Genomic DNA, 13,723 nt, shown 5'->3' on the forward strand with positions numbered 1-13,723 from the left:
CACAGAAGATACAAAGACGAACAGTTCAACTTCTAAGAGTCATGCCTCCTAAAAAAAAAAAAAGATTTGAATGATAAAAATCTACCTTTTTAAAATTATAAAAGTTGGCAGGGGTGGGAAGAGACTCTCTCAGGTATCTATTTATGGATAGTGTAATTGCAGATTTGCTCCCTTTTTTAAAAATATGGCTTCCTTTTATTCCTGAGGCCATAGAAACCGAAACAAGCACAGACATATTCCTCACGTAATTCCCAAGGCACCACTCCCTGATGTCCATGATGGCATCTCCACAAAGGAGATCACACCCTATTTAGAAGCCTCTGCCTTTGATGAAGCAACCCTTTTCTTTCCATTCTGAAAGGCTGCATTGAGGTCGCACAGCCTCAATCTGAAGAGAAGGTGGGCCCAATTCTTTGGAGGATGCTATTTGTACAGAAACTTACTGTATGTATATTCAGACCTATGTTTGACATAGACTCTAAACACGATGTTGTGATCCTGTATATGAGCTGTTGACATGGCAAGGAATCACAGGAATTATTAGAATTCGCTAGACTGTAATAGCACACTGACAACTTTCAGTTATAAAGATGCTAAGCTACCTGCCTACCTTGGCGTTAGCTTCAGATTTGTCAATTTGCATGTGTCTTTGCATGCAGTAAATACCCAAAGTTGCTTATTGTTACTTGAAACCCAGATGTCTTGACAAACCACTGCTTTGTTGTGAAGAAAATCCTATTTATGGCACAAAATCTACCATTTTCCCCCCACTGGGAAAATAGTCAGTTGACAGTATTTTTGGAGTGAATTGTGAAGGCCACGAGGTTTGTGACAGGACTGTTTCCAGGATAATCCTGTAACAGACTAGCAACTTACCTCTCCCCATGTTTTAAACAAAAAGGCATATAATTATTTTTAATACAGTTGTTTATGCTAAAATAGCATTCGAGCCAAATACAGCCTCTGGGAATTCCTTGATTAGCTCAGTTCCCATCACTCAGCCTCCAGTGTTTTAAGAATAGCTGCTTGTAGATAAGCACAGTTACCATCTTCTGGTTTGATAAGATTGTTAACATTTCTCTATCAGATCCAATGGATCATTTTTTAGGCTGGAAATTGATTTTTTCCTGGGCAAAGAGGAATTAGTCTCCTCAAGAAATGCTGGGTCTCCTCTTTGTAATCTCCTCTCCAGTAAGATTTCAGAAATAAGTCTGTTATGTATTTCCTAATGGCTGCAAACTACAAAGAGAGTTGTGTAAAGTGTGAAAATTGGTTTTTGGTATCTCATTGTTTTGTGTACTTTATTATTTTTATTATTTATTGTTATTGGCCACGCCCACCCAGTCACCTGACCACCAAGTGACGCACACCAATTAAGCCACGTCCACAGAACCAGTAGGGAAAATTTTTAGATTTCACCCCTGCACGGTAGGCCCATTTTTTGCTATCCTCAGTCTCCAGAGTCTTTGTAGAAGTCTGGTGAGGGCAAAAGTGGCCCCCCACTCCCTAGGTCCTCTGGAGGCCGAAAAGAGCCCATTTGTCAACTTCCAGTGGGACTGGAAGTCCCATTTTTTGCTGTCCCCATCCTCCAGAGCCTTTCTAGGAGTCGGGGGAGGGCAAAAATGGCCTTCCCCACCCCTCTGGGGGCCATCCAGAGGCCAAAAATAGCCCGTTTGCCAACTTCTGGTGGGCCCAGAAGGCCCAAAAATCAGCTGGCCAGTGCACCGATGTGCACCAGAGCTGAGCTCGCATGCCCACCGATATGGCTGCGCGTGCTAAACAAGGTCGGCTTGGTCAATACTTGGATGGGGAACACCAGGGAATCTTAGGTTTGCAGATGAAGCTAGAAAGATAAGAAAATATGAAAGAGGACAATGGCAAATCAGTTTTATACTGTTGCCACGGTTATCCGAAATCGAGCTTGCCTCAAGACAGAGGACTTTTTTCAGATGCTGCTGCTTTAGTCTCTTCTCCATTGTCAGTATGTATGAATATAGGGAAAGGGGCAAAGGGAAAGTGAACATGTGCATGCCTTTGGGAAAACATGTTACTGGCATTTATCTCTTTCCCAGAGACTTGTCCCCACTAGTATGGCCACTAATTCAAAAGAAGTTTTTGTTGTCATTATAGCTCTGATGGTTTATCCATTTGGGGTGATGATTATGGTTTGATAGTGGAGGAGGCATCTAAGTCGTATGGCCAGCAGCCACAGACAGTAATATCCTTCACACTGCTTGCTGCACAATGGAAAAGACCAAAATACAGCTGTTGCAGCATCCCTCTGGTCACATGGTCAAAATTCAGATGCTTGGCAACTGACTCATATTTATGACGGTTGCAGTGTCCTGGGGTCACATGATCACCTTTTGGAACCTTCTGACAAGCAAAGTCAGAATCGGGGAAGCCAGATTCATTTAACAACCATGTTACTAACTTAACAACTGCAGTGATTCACTCAACAACTGTGGCAAGGAAAGTGGTAAAACGGAACAAGCTCGCCTAACAAATGTCTCGCTTAACAACATACATTTTGGGCTCACTTGTGGTCGTAACGCGAGGACTAGCTGTACAATACTGGCAAGGTGAGATTGTGAAAAAAACTGGTCAGTGGCCAAATGGCAGCAAAGAGATAAAAACCTCTCAACTATTTTGGTTATTTTGGATTTTTGCTGGCCAAAACTGAAAGCCGAGAGAGAAAGCTCTCTTTTATGTTCTTTCTGACCCCAGAGTTTGATGTCTTGAATAAATGGCAAAATGCTTACGGTAGAACTTTTCAGCCAGTATCATGCAGAAGAATCATTCAATTTTTACAAATCAAAGTTGTTGTTGCTACAGCAACAACATAAATCCCCCTCCCCCGGATATTTGTTAATGAACAGGAAGAGGAAGAAGTAATGTAATGGAAAAACAAAGGGAGACAGGAATAAATAACAGGCATTTGGGCAGCAAGAGGATTCCAGTATAAAGGAAGGAAGTTATTGGTGGAGATTGGGTGCCTACTTAGCAGCTGCACATATATGGAATCATAAACAGCAGTAATGGTCTGGGACATTATTTCCTGCTGTAAATCCTAATTAGGAACAAATAAAATAATGAAAACTGCACACACGGTGCAGCAAAGAACGCACACGGGCATACACCCAGGAGGGTTCTTTGCTCTCCAAGGACTGGACAATGTAGGAAATCTGTACCCAATACTTTATTGCAGCACACACCTTCCGCAACAACAAGCCATCGCTCTGGGTCAACTTCACCCTTCTAGGACTTTGCAAGGCGACGTTGCTATGCAAATTCATCTTTAATACTCTCTCTCCTTTAATAATCATTCTTTTCATACCCAGTTCAGACCAAAGACTCAAAGACTTTAAAGTAACATACAACCTTTGCCTTTTTACACTAGTTGGGACGAACTGCTGTGTCATTATGGCTGCTCCTTTTCCATTTTTTTGCAGGATATGCTGCTCATCATAGTTGTGGCCCTGACAGTTGTGTGAAGGTCCTCTTGCCTGCTTGTGAGTGCTCCCAATCTCACAATGTGGCCTCTGCTTCCTTGGTTCCTCATCCGTAAGTAAGCCTCGTGTTCTTTCACTTTTCCTGCTCCACACAACCCTCTCCTCCCACTCGGTCTTTGCATTTGCTTCTGTACACTCAAAGGACTGAGTTGGGTGACGCTGCCTCTGTTCAGGTCAGCATGTCCTTGAAAACACCAGGGTTGGCTCAGTTAGCCAGGCAGCTGGGACACTGGCTTGGATGCCTGTGAGTGCGGTTCTTGGGGAATGGATGAATGAATGCCTGAGGGAAGGCGGGGGTGACTTGTCTGCATGACTGCAGCTACTTTTGAAAAGAGCAGACAGTGAGCTCAACTTTGCTCGTTCACACCACCCAATCCCAGAAAGAAACCCAGAAGCATGAGATATTACAATGTCTTGTGCAAAATGCATAATGACATGCCACGAGATGGTATGTCGTTCATTTTACCAGCCATATTTTTTTTTTATTGAAAGAGTTTTAAAAAACAAAAACATTTTCCCCCCTTTTTTCCCCCTCCCTCCCAAAAAAAAAACACAACCCCTTCCCCCCTCCCTCCCCCCCCCCGGCTTCCCGGGTCAATCACAAGGTATTATTATACACAAACCAAACATAGAATAAAATTTTCCCTTCCAATCCAAATAACCACATCCAAAGCTTTTCATCTCCCAACCTCCTCCCCATTACATAAAATAACTTTCTAATTATTCAAAGGCAATCTGATATTTCTTAATCTGATATCTGTTTTGTAGATAATCAATCCATTTTTTCCATTCAATTAAATATCTTTCCTGCATATTGTCTTTTAAAAACGCTGAGATTTTAGCCATCTCAGCCAAATTAATAACTTTCAATATCCATTCTTCTATTGTAGGTATCTCTTCTTTCTTCCAGTATTGTCCAATCAACAGTCTTGCTGCTGTTATTAAATTCAGAATCAATTTAGTCTCAATCCCTGTACAATCCGTTATAATTCCCAAAAGGAAAAATTGTGGCAGGAACCATATTAAGTTGCCCTTGCAAAGTTGTCAAGATATTTAAATTGATGCCCAGGCCTTTCGGTAACAGTCTCCTTCTAAAGTGGCTGGGATTTTGACATTTATATTTCATGAAAAGACATATGGAGATAACAACTGTGATTTCTTCAAATTCTTGGCTATTTAGTTATTTCGAAATAAAAAACTCCAGAAGTCCAATGATAAACACATTTATTAAGGCAAAGACACCCCAGTAGATTGGATTTCAGCGGAGGTGGGTTTCAGCAGGTTCTGACCAGTTCTGGAAATAGCGGAAATTTTGAGTAGTTCAGAGAACTAGTAGTAAAAATTCTGACTGGCCCCGCCCCCATCTATTCTCTGCCTCCCAAATCCCAGCTGATAGGGAGGAAATGGGGATTTTGCAGTAACCTTCCCCTGGAGTGGAGTGGAAATGGCGATTTTACAGTATCCTTCCCCTGCCATGTCTACCAAGCCATGCCCACAGAACCGATAGTAAAAAAAATTGAAACCCACCACTGCATTTCAGGTATCTTGAAAGCCTGCAGCACCCCCAGTTGGCTATCTCTCTGGAATTTACTGACTCTGCTTCACCTGCTATAAAAGAGAGAAGATAGAAAAGACCTTTGGATACAAAATTTGACCTGTTCATTAGAACTGAATTGATGATGGGGAGGATATAGCAATAGCAATAGCACTTAGACTTATACATCGCTTTACAGCCCTCTCTAAGTGCTTTACAAAGTCAGCCTATTGCCCCCAACACTCTGGGTCATCATTTTACTGACCTTGGAAGGATTGAAGGCTGAGTCAACCTTGAGCTGGTGAGATTTGAACTACCAAATTGCAGTCAGCTGGCAGCAGCCGAAGTAGCCTACATTACTGCACTCTAAGCACTGTGCCACTATGGCTCATAGTGCAATACTGTATTCTAACAACTGTGCCACCATGGCTCTTATATGTAGAACACGGGTGTTAAACTCGTGGCATCACGTTGCCATCATGTGACATTTCGTGATGTTTTTTCCCTTTGTAGAGCTGGGGTGGGCATGGCCTGTGCATGATGCATCCTGCCCACAGGCCACCAATTTAACACCTCTGATGTAGAGGATAGGAGTTTTGGTGTTTATTTTCTTTATTTACTAACTGCTATATGTCCTAATATCAAAAAGAACATAATTGCTGATATTTACACAATAACATTCTTTCAGCTAGATTGCCCCAGCTGTTTTGGATTATGATCAAGGAGGATTCTCGCAATCAATGACCATTACATTTTTAGTTCAACAATATCTGTATGGCACAAATCGGAAATGGGTGCAATAGGAGAATTTAAAATACAGGTTTGGAAGGTGTAGGAAGAAAAAAATCTTGGGAGATTTGAGAAGAGAAGTAACTGCCACGTCATCCCATTTCCATTGTTTGTTTGTTTGTTTGTTTGTTTGATTGATTATGTGCCATCAAGTTGTTGCCGACTCTTAGCACCATATAGATGGATTTTCTCCACTATGATCTGTCCCTAACTTAGCCTTAGCCCTTCAAATTTTCCAACATTATACCAATTGCCACTACAACTGAGTCCATCTACCTTACTGTTGTTGTCTTCTTCTTCCATTCCTTCCCCTTTTCCCAGCATTAGAGTTTTGTCCAAATAAATTTATTGCATAATAAGTATGGTCATTTTTGCCTCAAGTGAGATCTCTGGGTTGATCAGTAATCCACTGTTTTCTTTTCTTGTCCATGGTATTCTCAGGAGTATCCCCCCAATATCAAATTGCAAAAGTACCAAAAAAATTTCTAGACTGCTTCTTCAAAATCCAAGTTTTACTTCCATAGGGTATATAGGGTATATAGTAGAATACTGTTTCTTCCACTATTCTGATCTTTGAAAGTATAGACACACAGAATGTGTGAATGGCTTTTGGGAAAGAGGAGAAGAAGCTGCCTAAGAAGCAATCAGACAAGACAAGCAGGAGCTTCCAGTGGCTTAACATCAAGTGGAATAAACCTCAGAAGGAGTTAATCCACCCCAATGGATTAACCAGTTAAATGTGGTAACAGGAAGTTTGTGCCTTCAAATTTGCAAAATTCTGTGATATAGCCTTACAATAAAGTAGAATTCATTCACTTAGTTCTATTTCCTGTCCAGTTTATCTGGGAAGGCTAACAATACATCACAATATCTAAATATATTTTGCAAGACCTTCATCGGTGCGGCTTTTCATATCTTCATTCCACTCATAATTCACATCTCACATTCAAACCCACAGATCATTTCTATAATACATAGCTATTGCTAAAATATAGCTAAGACCATTTCTGTGGACAGTCCAGGACATCCTTAATAGACATTCTGCATTATACAGCAGGAAAAATAAAAATAAAAATAAATTTGGCAAAGGAAATAATTACTCAGTGAAAAAAGTTAGGTAGTTTTTAAAGCTCCCTTAAAAGTGAGTGACAACATAATGCATCAGTATATTCAGTAAAATATGGATGCATAGTAGATATTAAGCAAAGGTTGAATTAAGCCAAGTTGTAAGAGTATGCTGGGACGGTAACATCAGACTATCATGTGGAGAATGGTCACTTTATCATCTCTCACAAGAGGTAAAAGGTTCAAAGTGTGCTTTTTGGTAAGGAGGATAAATCTAGAGCACAGTGCTATTTCTGCATTTTATTAGGCAGTGTTGTGTCTTTCTTGAGATATCCTGACTAAATTTGAACATTATCAGTATTACAAAATGATGTTTCATATAGACTGGAGCAAGTGGCCAGTTTTAAGTTTCTGGGTGTTATGTTATCATAAAAGAGGACCTGACCTGGGGCACTCACATTGCAGCACTGGTAAAAAGGGCCCAGCAGAGATTATACTACCTGAGACTTCTCAGGAAACAACAACTGAATGAAAAACTTATGGTGGCCTTCTACCGCTGCACCATAGAGAGTATTTTAATTTACTGCACCTGTGTATGGTTTGCCAATTGCACAGTGGCAGATAGGACAGCACTCCAGAGAGTCAACGTCATTACCCAGAGGATCATTGGCTGCCCTCTCCCCTCTTTGGAAGAGCTTTATAGCTCCCGCTGCCTTAAGAAAGTTCAAAACATTCTTAAAGTTCCATCTCATCCTGGCCACCCTTTTTTTTGAACTTTTACCATCTGGCAGATGGTACAGGACAATAAAAACAAGGACAAATAGGCTGAAAAACAGCTTCTATCCCAGGGCAGTAACTATATTGAATTCTACTGTATACTGCAATATTAATGCAATATCGGGTTTTCAATTCAGCTGTATAGCATGTGAAGGATGTGTGTTTGTGTTTTATTTTTATAGTTATAATGTACACTGAAGATGGCATTTAATTTTGTTGTACGAGATGCAATGACAATAAAGTAAACTAAACTAAACTATGCTCTATAATTGCTATCAGTAAAATCTTCAGATCCATTCATACTTTTCAGGATGCAAAAAAAGGAAAAAGGATTGTATGAATGGCACCTGAAAATAACAAGAGATATACACCCGTGCAGACATGATTTGACTTAAAGCTGTTATCTCACCTTTCACTCCTGCAAAAATACTTTCTAAGGCCCCAAAGGTTTATGAAAGCTAATTGCTATCAGCTTGTTTCGAAGGTAAATCTGAGTTCAGATCCCTTCAGAAAGGATTTTGATGACTGACATTCCAGCCTGGCTAGTGTGGTGATAAAATGGGGCAAGCCATTTACACCAACCCTTGTTCTTCAAAGGAAGGATGTGATAACAAAGGAATATAATTTGCACACAGATAACACATGCTTTGGAGATTTGAACAGTCTCATTTTACTAGGAGGAAGCAGAACTTTGTTGCTTTACATTCTGTTATTTGGCAGGAATCCATCCATGAGTCATCATGAAACCGCACCTTTTTTGTAAACCTTATTTGGAAAAGTGAGGGTGGGAACGGGATTAGAGAGGCTGTGGGAAAAGGCTTGGCACTAATAAAACATTATCTGCTTCTTTCTAATTTTGGAATTAGCCATAGGGCCATTTATCTGGGCATTGGTTTTCAATGTTTCTAAATTCTTCAATCACAAAAGGGAATACACAAGGACAATTCCACAATACACAAGATCGGAATAGTGAGTTTGCAAACTGTCCCTCTAGCTTAAGCAAAAGAATTCCAATTCCATCCAGCAAAGGGAAGGCAAAGCTTAATTTCTTATTACATTAGGTAAAGGGAAGGGCAAGAGTCAACTTGCCTCATCTTCTCCCTGCTCCCAAGGATTCCAGGAAACTTTTCTGTCATCTCCTTGGCAAAACTGGGAGAGTGAAAAAAATAAAAAATAAAGCTTCCAATGACAAAGTTGGATCATCTTTCCACAAATCCAAAATGGCAGCCATGCCAAATATGGCCATGGTCATAAGCTTCTATTAAAGCGCAACAATTTGAAACCCAGCCTTTCCCCCCTTCTCTTCTGACATAGAGAAGACCTTTACTCTATTGGCATTTCTGGGCCAAGTGTTTCTAGAGTTCCAGCAAGATCACGTCATCTGGGAGTATATAATACATACTGGCTTCTGGGAAGGAAGATTAGAGTCAACATTGAAAATATTTCACTCCTGATATCTCTTTGAAGGGGTTTTCCCCACTTGCCTTTAATCATGGCGCAAACATATTCTCAGAACATTCTTTTTCTGCATGTCCCAGAATGTCTATTTATTTGAAGGGTTTACATACAGCAAAGCGTCAGTCTGAATGGCTGTAAGCAGCATATAGCTGAGACATTAGAAAGTGCGGAGAAGAGCAGCAAAGAAGATTAAGGGACTTGAAGAACGGTTACAGGGACTGGACATGGCTAGTCTAGTGAAGAGAAGAACCAGGGAATCTGCAATCAGGACAACCAATTTTATACTGATATAATTTTCAGCTGGCTTATTCCAAGATGGCGCCGACGAAGGCTGCCTCGGTGAAATGCTCTCTAATGGTTTCTTTATTTCTAATTGTTCTCTGCAGCTCACTACAGATTTCCTATTCACGAGACCATCTGCTAAAAATTAAGCAACATTTCTTTAAGGAGCAGCTTTCTGTGATCCCCCCCCTTTACAAACGCGGAGGAGATTCTAACACAGGAGGAGGCAATTCCCACGGAGCCATGGATTACCAAAAAAACCAAACAACGAAAGCGGCAAAAGAGAGGTAAATGGGCTGGGATCTTAAACAGATTAAGAAATCGCGATAAAACTCTTTTGCCTTCAATTTTCCTAACAAATGTACGTTCACTTGCAAATAAGATGGATGAAATACTCCTCTTAAACAAATACTATTCTGATTTTTGCAATTCAGCAGTCCTATGCTTCTTTGAAAACTGGTTAAATGAATCAATTGAAGATAGCAGCCTGAACATTCCAGGGTTTCAGATTGAATGATCAGACAGAATTACAGAAACATCTGGTAAAAAGAAAGGAGGAGGCTTATGTCTATATATTAACAGCAACTGGTGTCAAGATTTAAAAGTAATTTACAAATTCTATGACAACAATTTAGAGATTTTAATTATAAACTGCAAACCATACTATTCGCCTCATGAATTTTCCTCATTTCTTCTAATTGCTGTTTATGTCCCACCACAAGCCTGTGTAAACAAGGCATTACGAACTCTAGCTGACCAAATCATGGAGGCTGAACCAAACACCCTGATTCACTGGCCATTATTTTGGGAGATCTAAACAAGGCAAACTTAAGGAAAGAGCTACCAAAATACTTTCAGCATGTCAATTGTCCCACCAGAGGCAAGAATACTCTAGACCATTGCTACACAACACTAAAAGATGCTTATCGGTCTTTACCACGAGCAGCTGTAGGACACTCTGATCATTGCATGATTCACCTTGTACCTGCTTAAAGGGAAAGACTTAAAACCAAAAAACCAACAATTAAATCAGTGAAGACCTGGACGGAGGAGGCAAAATTAAAGCTACAGGTATGCTTTGACTGCACTGATTGGAATATTTTTGAAGATACCTCTGCAGACCTGGATGAACTCACAGATACTGTAACATCATATGTCAGCTTCTATGAAGACCTATGTGTACCTACAAGGAACTTGCGAATATACAGTAACAACAAACCTTGATTCACACCTAAACTTAAGCAGCTACGTCATTCCAAAGAGGAAGCCTATAGGAAAGGTGATAAAATGCTGTACAATCAGGCCAGAAATGCACTAACAAGGGAGATCAGAGCAGCAAAAAGAAGCTTCTCTGAAAACCTAAAGAATCAGTTTTCAGCAAATGAACCAGCAAACATGTGGAAAACTCTTAAAAATATCATAAGCTATGGCAAACCTCCTTCCCAGGCTGAAGGTAATCAACAACTGGCGGATGACCTGAATGAGTTTTACTGCAGGTTTGAAAGGAAACTACAGCCACCTATCTCCACAACCCCCATCTCAGACACACCAACAACAGCCAAGCCTCCTACAATTGACCCCATCCCATTGGGTTCACAACCCCTAGTGATCACAGAGAAGGAAGTGCAGGACCTATTTCACAGACAAAAGCCAGGAAAAGCTCCAGGCCCAGACAAGATAACTCCTTCTTGCTTAAAAGTCTGTGCTGACCAATTGGCCCCATCTTCATCCATATCTTCAATAAATCATTAGAGATGTGCTATGTTCCTTCTTGCTTCAAACGCTCTGCTATCATCCCAGTGCCAAAGAAGCCCATCATCAAGGAACTGAATGACTACAGATGAGTTGCTCTAACATCTGTAGTCATGAAAACCTCTGAAAGGCTAGTTCTGTCCCACTTGAAAACCATCACGGATCTGCTGTTAGACCTCTTGCAATTTGCATACTGAGCAAATAGATCAACAGATGATGCTGTTAATATGGCTACTATATATATATACTATATAGATACTATAGAGCACTGCACACCAGAACAACTAGACACAAGAACAGTTTTTTCCTGAAGGCCATCACTCTGCTAAACAAATAATTCCCCCAACACTGACAAACTATTTACTAAATCTGCACTACTATTAATCTTCTCATCGTTCCCATCACCCATCTCTTTCCACTTATGACTGTATGACTGTAACTTTGTTGCTGGTAATCCTTATGATTTATGTTGATATTGATTGTTCCTGATTGCTTATTTGTACCCTGTGCTTATCATTAAGTGTTGTATCATTAAGTGTTAAATTGTACCCTATGACCATCATTTATGTTGTAAATGTTGTACCTTGATGAAGGTATCTTTTCTTTTATGGACACTGAGAGCATATGCACCAAGACAAATTCCTTGTGTGTCCAATCACACTTGGCCAATAAAAAAATTCTATTCTATTCTATTCTATTCTATTCTATTCTATTCTATTCTATTCTATTCTATTCTATTCTATTCTATTCTATTCAGTATGATGAATAGCACTTCAGCTTAAAGGTGTGAAAAGGCCTTCTCTCATGAACTAACGGTACTGCCTTGATTTAAGAGAGTTTACATTATATTTGGTTGTTTTTGTTGGAGGAGGGGCATTTTTGAGCTCCTTTTGGAGGAAGAAAATTTTTAAAAATGCTGTTATTTGTATAATAATGAACAACAATGATAATAAGCTTAGGAACTTAAACCTTGAAGTTTTAACAACCTGTAGGCTTTGAGACATTTTGCATCAACATGTATAGCAGAGTGCTTTGTATAATTTTTTTCCTTAAAGAAGTATTAATCTATATTTAGACTGCACAGGGTACCTGAAAAGAATAGTATCAGGAAGAAAGGAATGAGAAAGAAAAACAACAGTAAAGGCTACTGTGCGTACCTAAGGTTGTTTCAGGTGAAGGTGGCATTGGTGCAAAGCTTATGATTTTGGAGACAGACGGGAAAGAAACCACAGAACTTCTGTTACATTAGAGAACATTTCAAATATAGAACAGGTAGTTATTTAAGAGAGAGCGATGTTGATAAAGCAAGAGGAGAAGTGACTGGTGGAAAAGACAAGAATACGGGCAACTGATATTCTGTCTTCGGATTTGCAATAAACCACCCACAATGAGTCAAGAGCAGTTGACATGTTTTGTCAGAAGGCTTGGCATCACTCATGAACACTGACATTTTTCCATGTCCTGATGGCAGTAATCCTGCACTGCATGCAGTTGCCTTAACTTGTTTCCTATCGAATACTAACGGCTTTATGTGAATTTTTGTTCTCCACTCAGTGAGCAAAATGGCTCACTGAGGAAAGGAGCAAAACCTTTTCAGGTTTCTTTATTCCTTCTTTATGAACTTGACCCATTTGTCTCTGGGTTAAGGACCAGGAATGTATATAGATAAGGCAATCAAAATGCTATAATGTCTTTCTTAAATATATGCTTTGTACAAATCAAGAAGGGCTGGTTCCCCGCCCCACCTCAAAAGGGTAATAGTGCTTCCATTTTTATTTCATATACTGGTAACCTCACCGAAGGCTATGTAAATCTTTTACAATCCATGTTTTAGTTTTTGAAACACCAAGAATAGTCTTTTCTAGTCTTCGTTAACAATACTATGTTCTTATTATGAAATGTTTTGATTTTGGTTTTATGATCACTCAGAGCCAGTTTTGTGAGATAGTCGGCTATGTGGGGAATGTATGAACAAAATAAGTAAATAATGATTAAATTATTATTCCTGCATTTTTCTCTCAGAGTTGTCCTGGATGGTATATCACCGTGATGGCAAACCTATGGCATGCGTGCCACAGGTGGCACATGGAGCCATATCTGTGGGCATGCGAGCATTGCCCTAGTTCAGCTCCAGCGCACATGTGCACGCTGGCCACCTGATTTTCGGGACTTCCGGGTCCACTGGAAGTCAGGAAACGGGCTTTTTCTGGCCTCCGGAGGGCCTCTGGGGATGAGTGGGGAAGGCTGTTTTCACCCTCCCCAGGCTCCAAAAAAGTCTCTGGAGTCTGGGGAAGGCAAAAAAACTGGCCTACCGGGCCCACTGGGCCATCATGTGCCAAAAGCGGGGGAGCACAGTGGGGTCGCATGCAGGGGTCAGGGCACATTGACTTTTGGGTGTGAGCATGTGTACACGTGACTCCCCGCGCGACCCCCACTTTTGGCATGTGACAGCAAATCAAAATAATACAACTATAACATTGCTGTACAACAAAGCTTCCAGTAAAATTTTAACAATCCAATACATTAAACAGTCAGTAGGAGTATAACAATAATT

General features: G+C 40.3%; 1 long non-coding RNA gene across 1 annotated transcript; it reads left to right on the forward strand.

Annotated features, from left to right (window-relative positions):
• Positions 1–310: 310 nt before the first annotated feature.
• On the forward strand, positions 311–12,938 carry LOC131195963 (uncharacterized). The gene is made up of 3 exons (XR_009154589.1): positions 311–444; positions 3,453–3,564; positions 9,522–12,938. It is a non-coding gene; the product is annotated as an uncharacterized LOC131195963 (long non-coding RNA).
• Positions 12,939–13,723: the final 785 nt, after the last annotated feature.

Source organism: Ahaetulla prasina, chromosome 1, assembly GCF_028640845.1.
Source record: "Ahaetulla prasina isolate Xishuangbanna chromosome 1, ASM2864084v1, whole genome shotgun sequence".
In the NCBI taxonomy this organism is placed as follows: domain Eukaryota; kingdom Metazoa; phylum Chordata; class Lepidosauria; order Squamata; family Colubridae; genus Ahaetulla; species Ahaetulla prasina.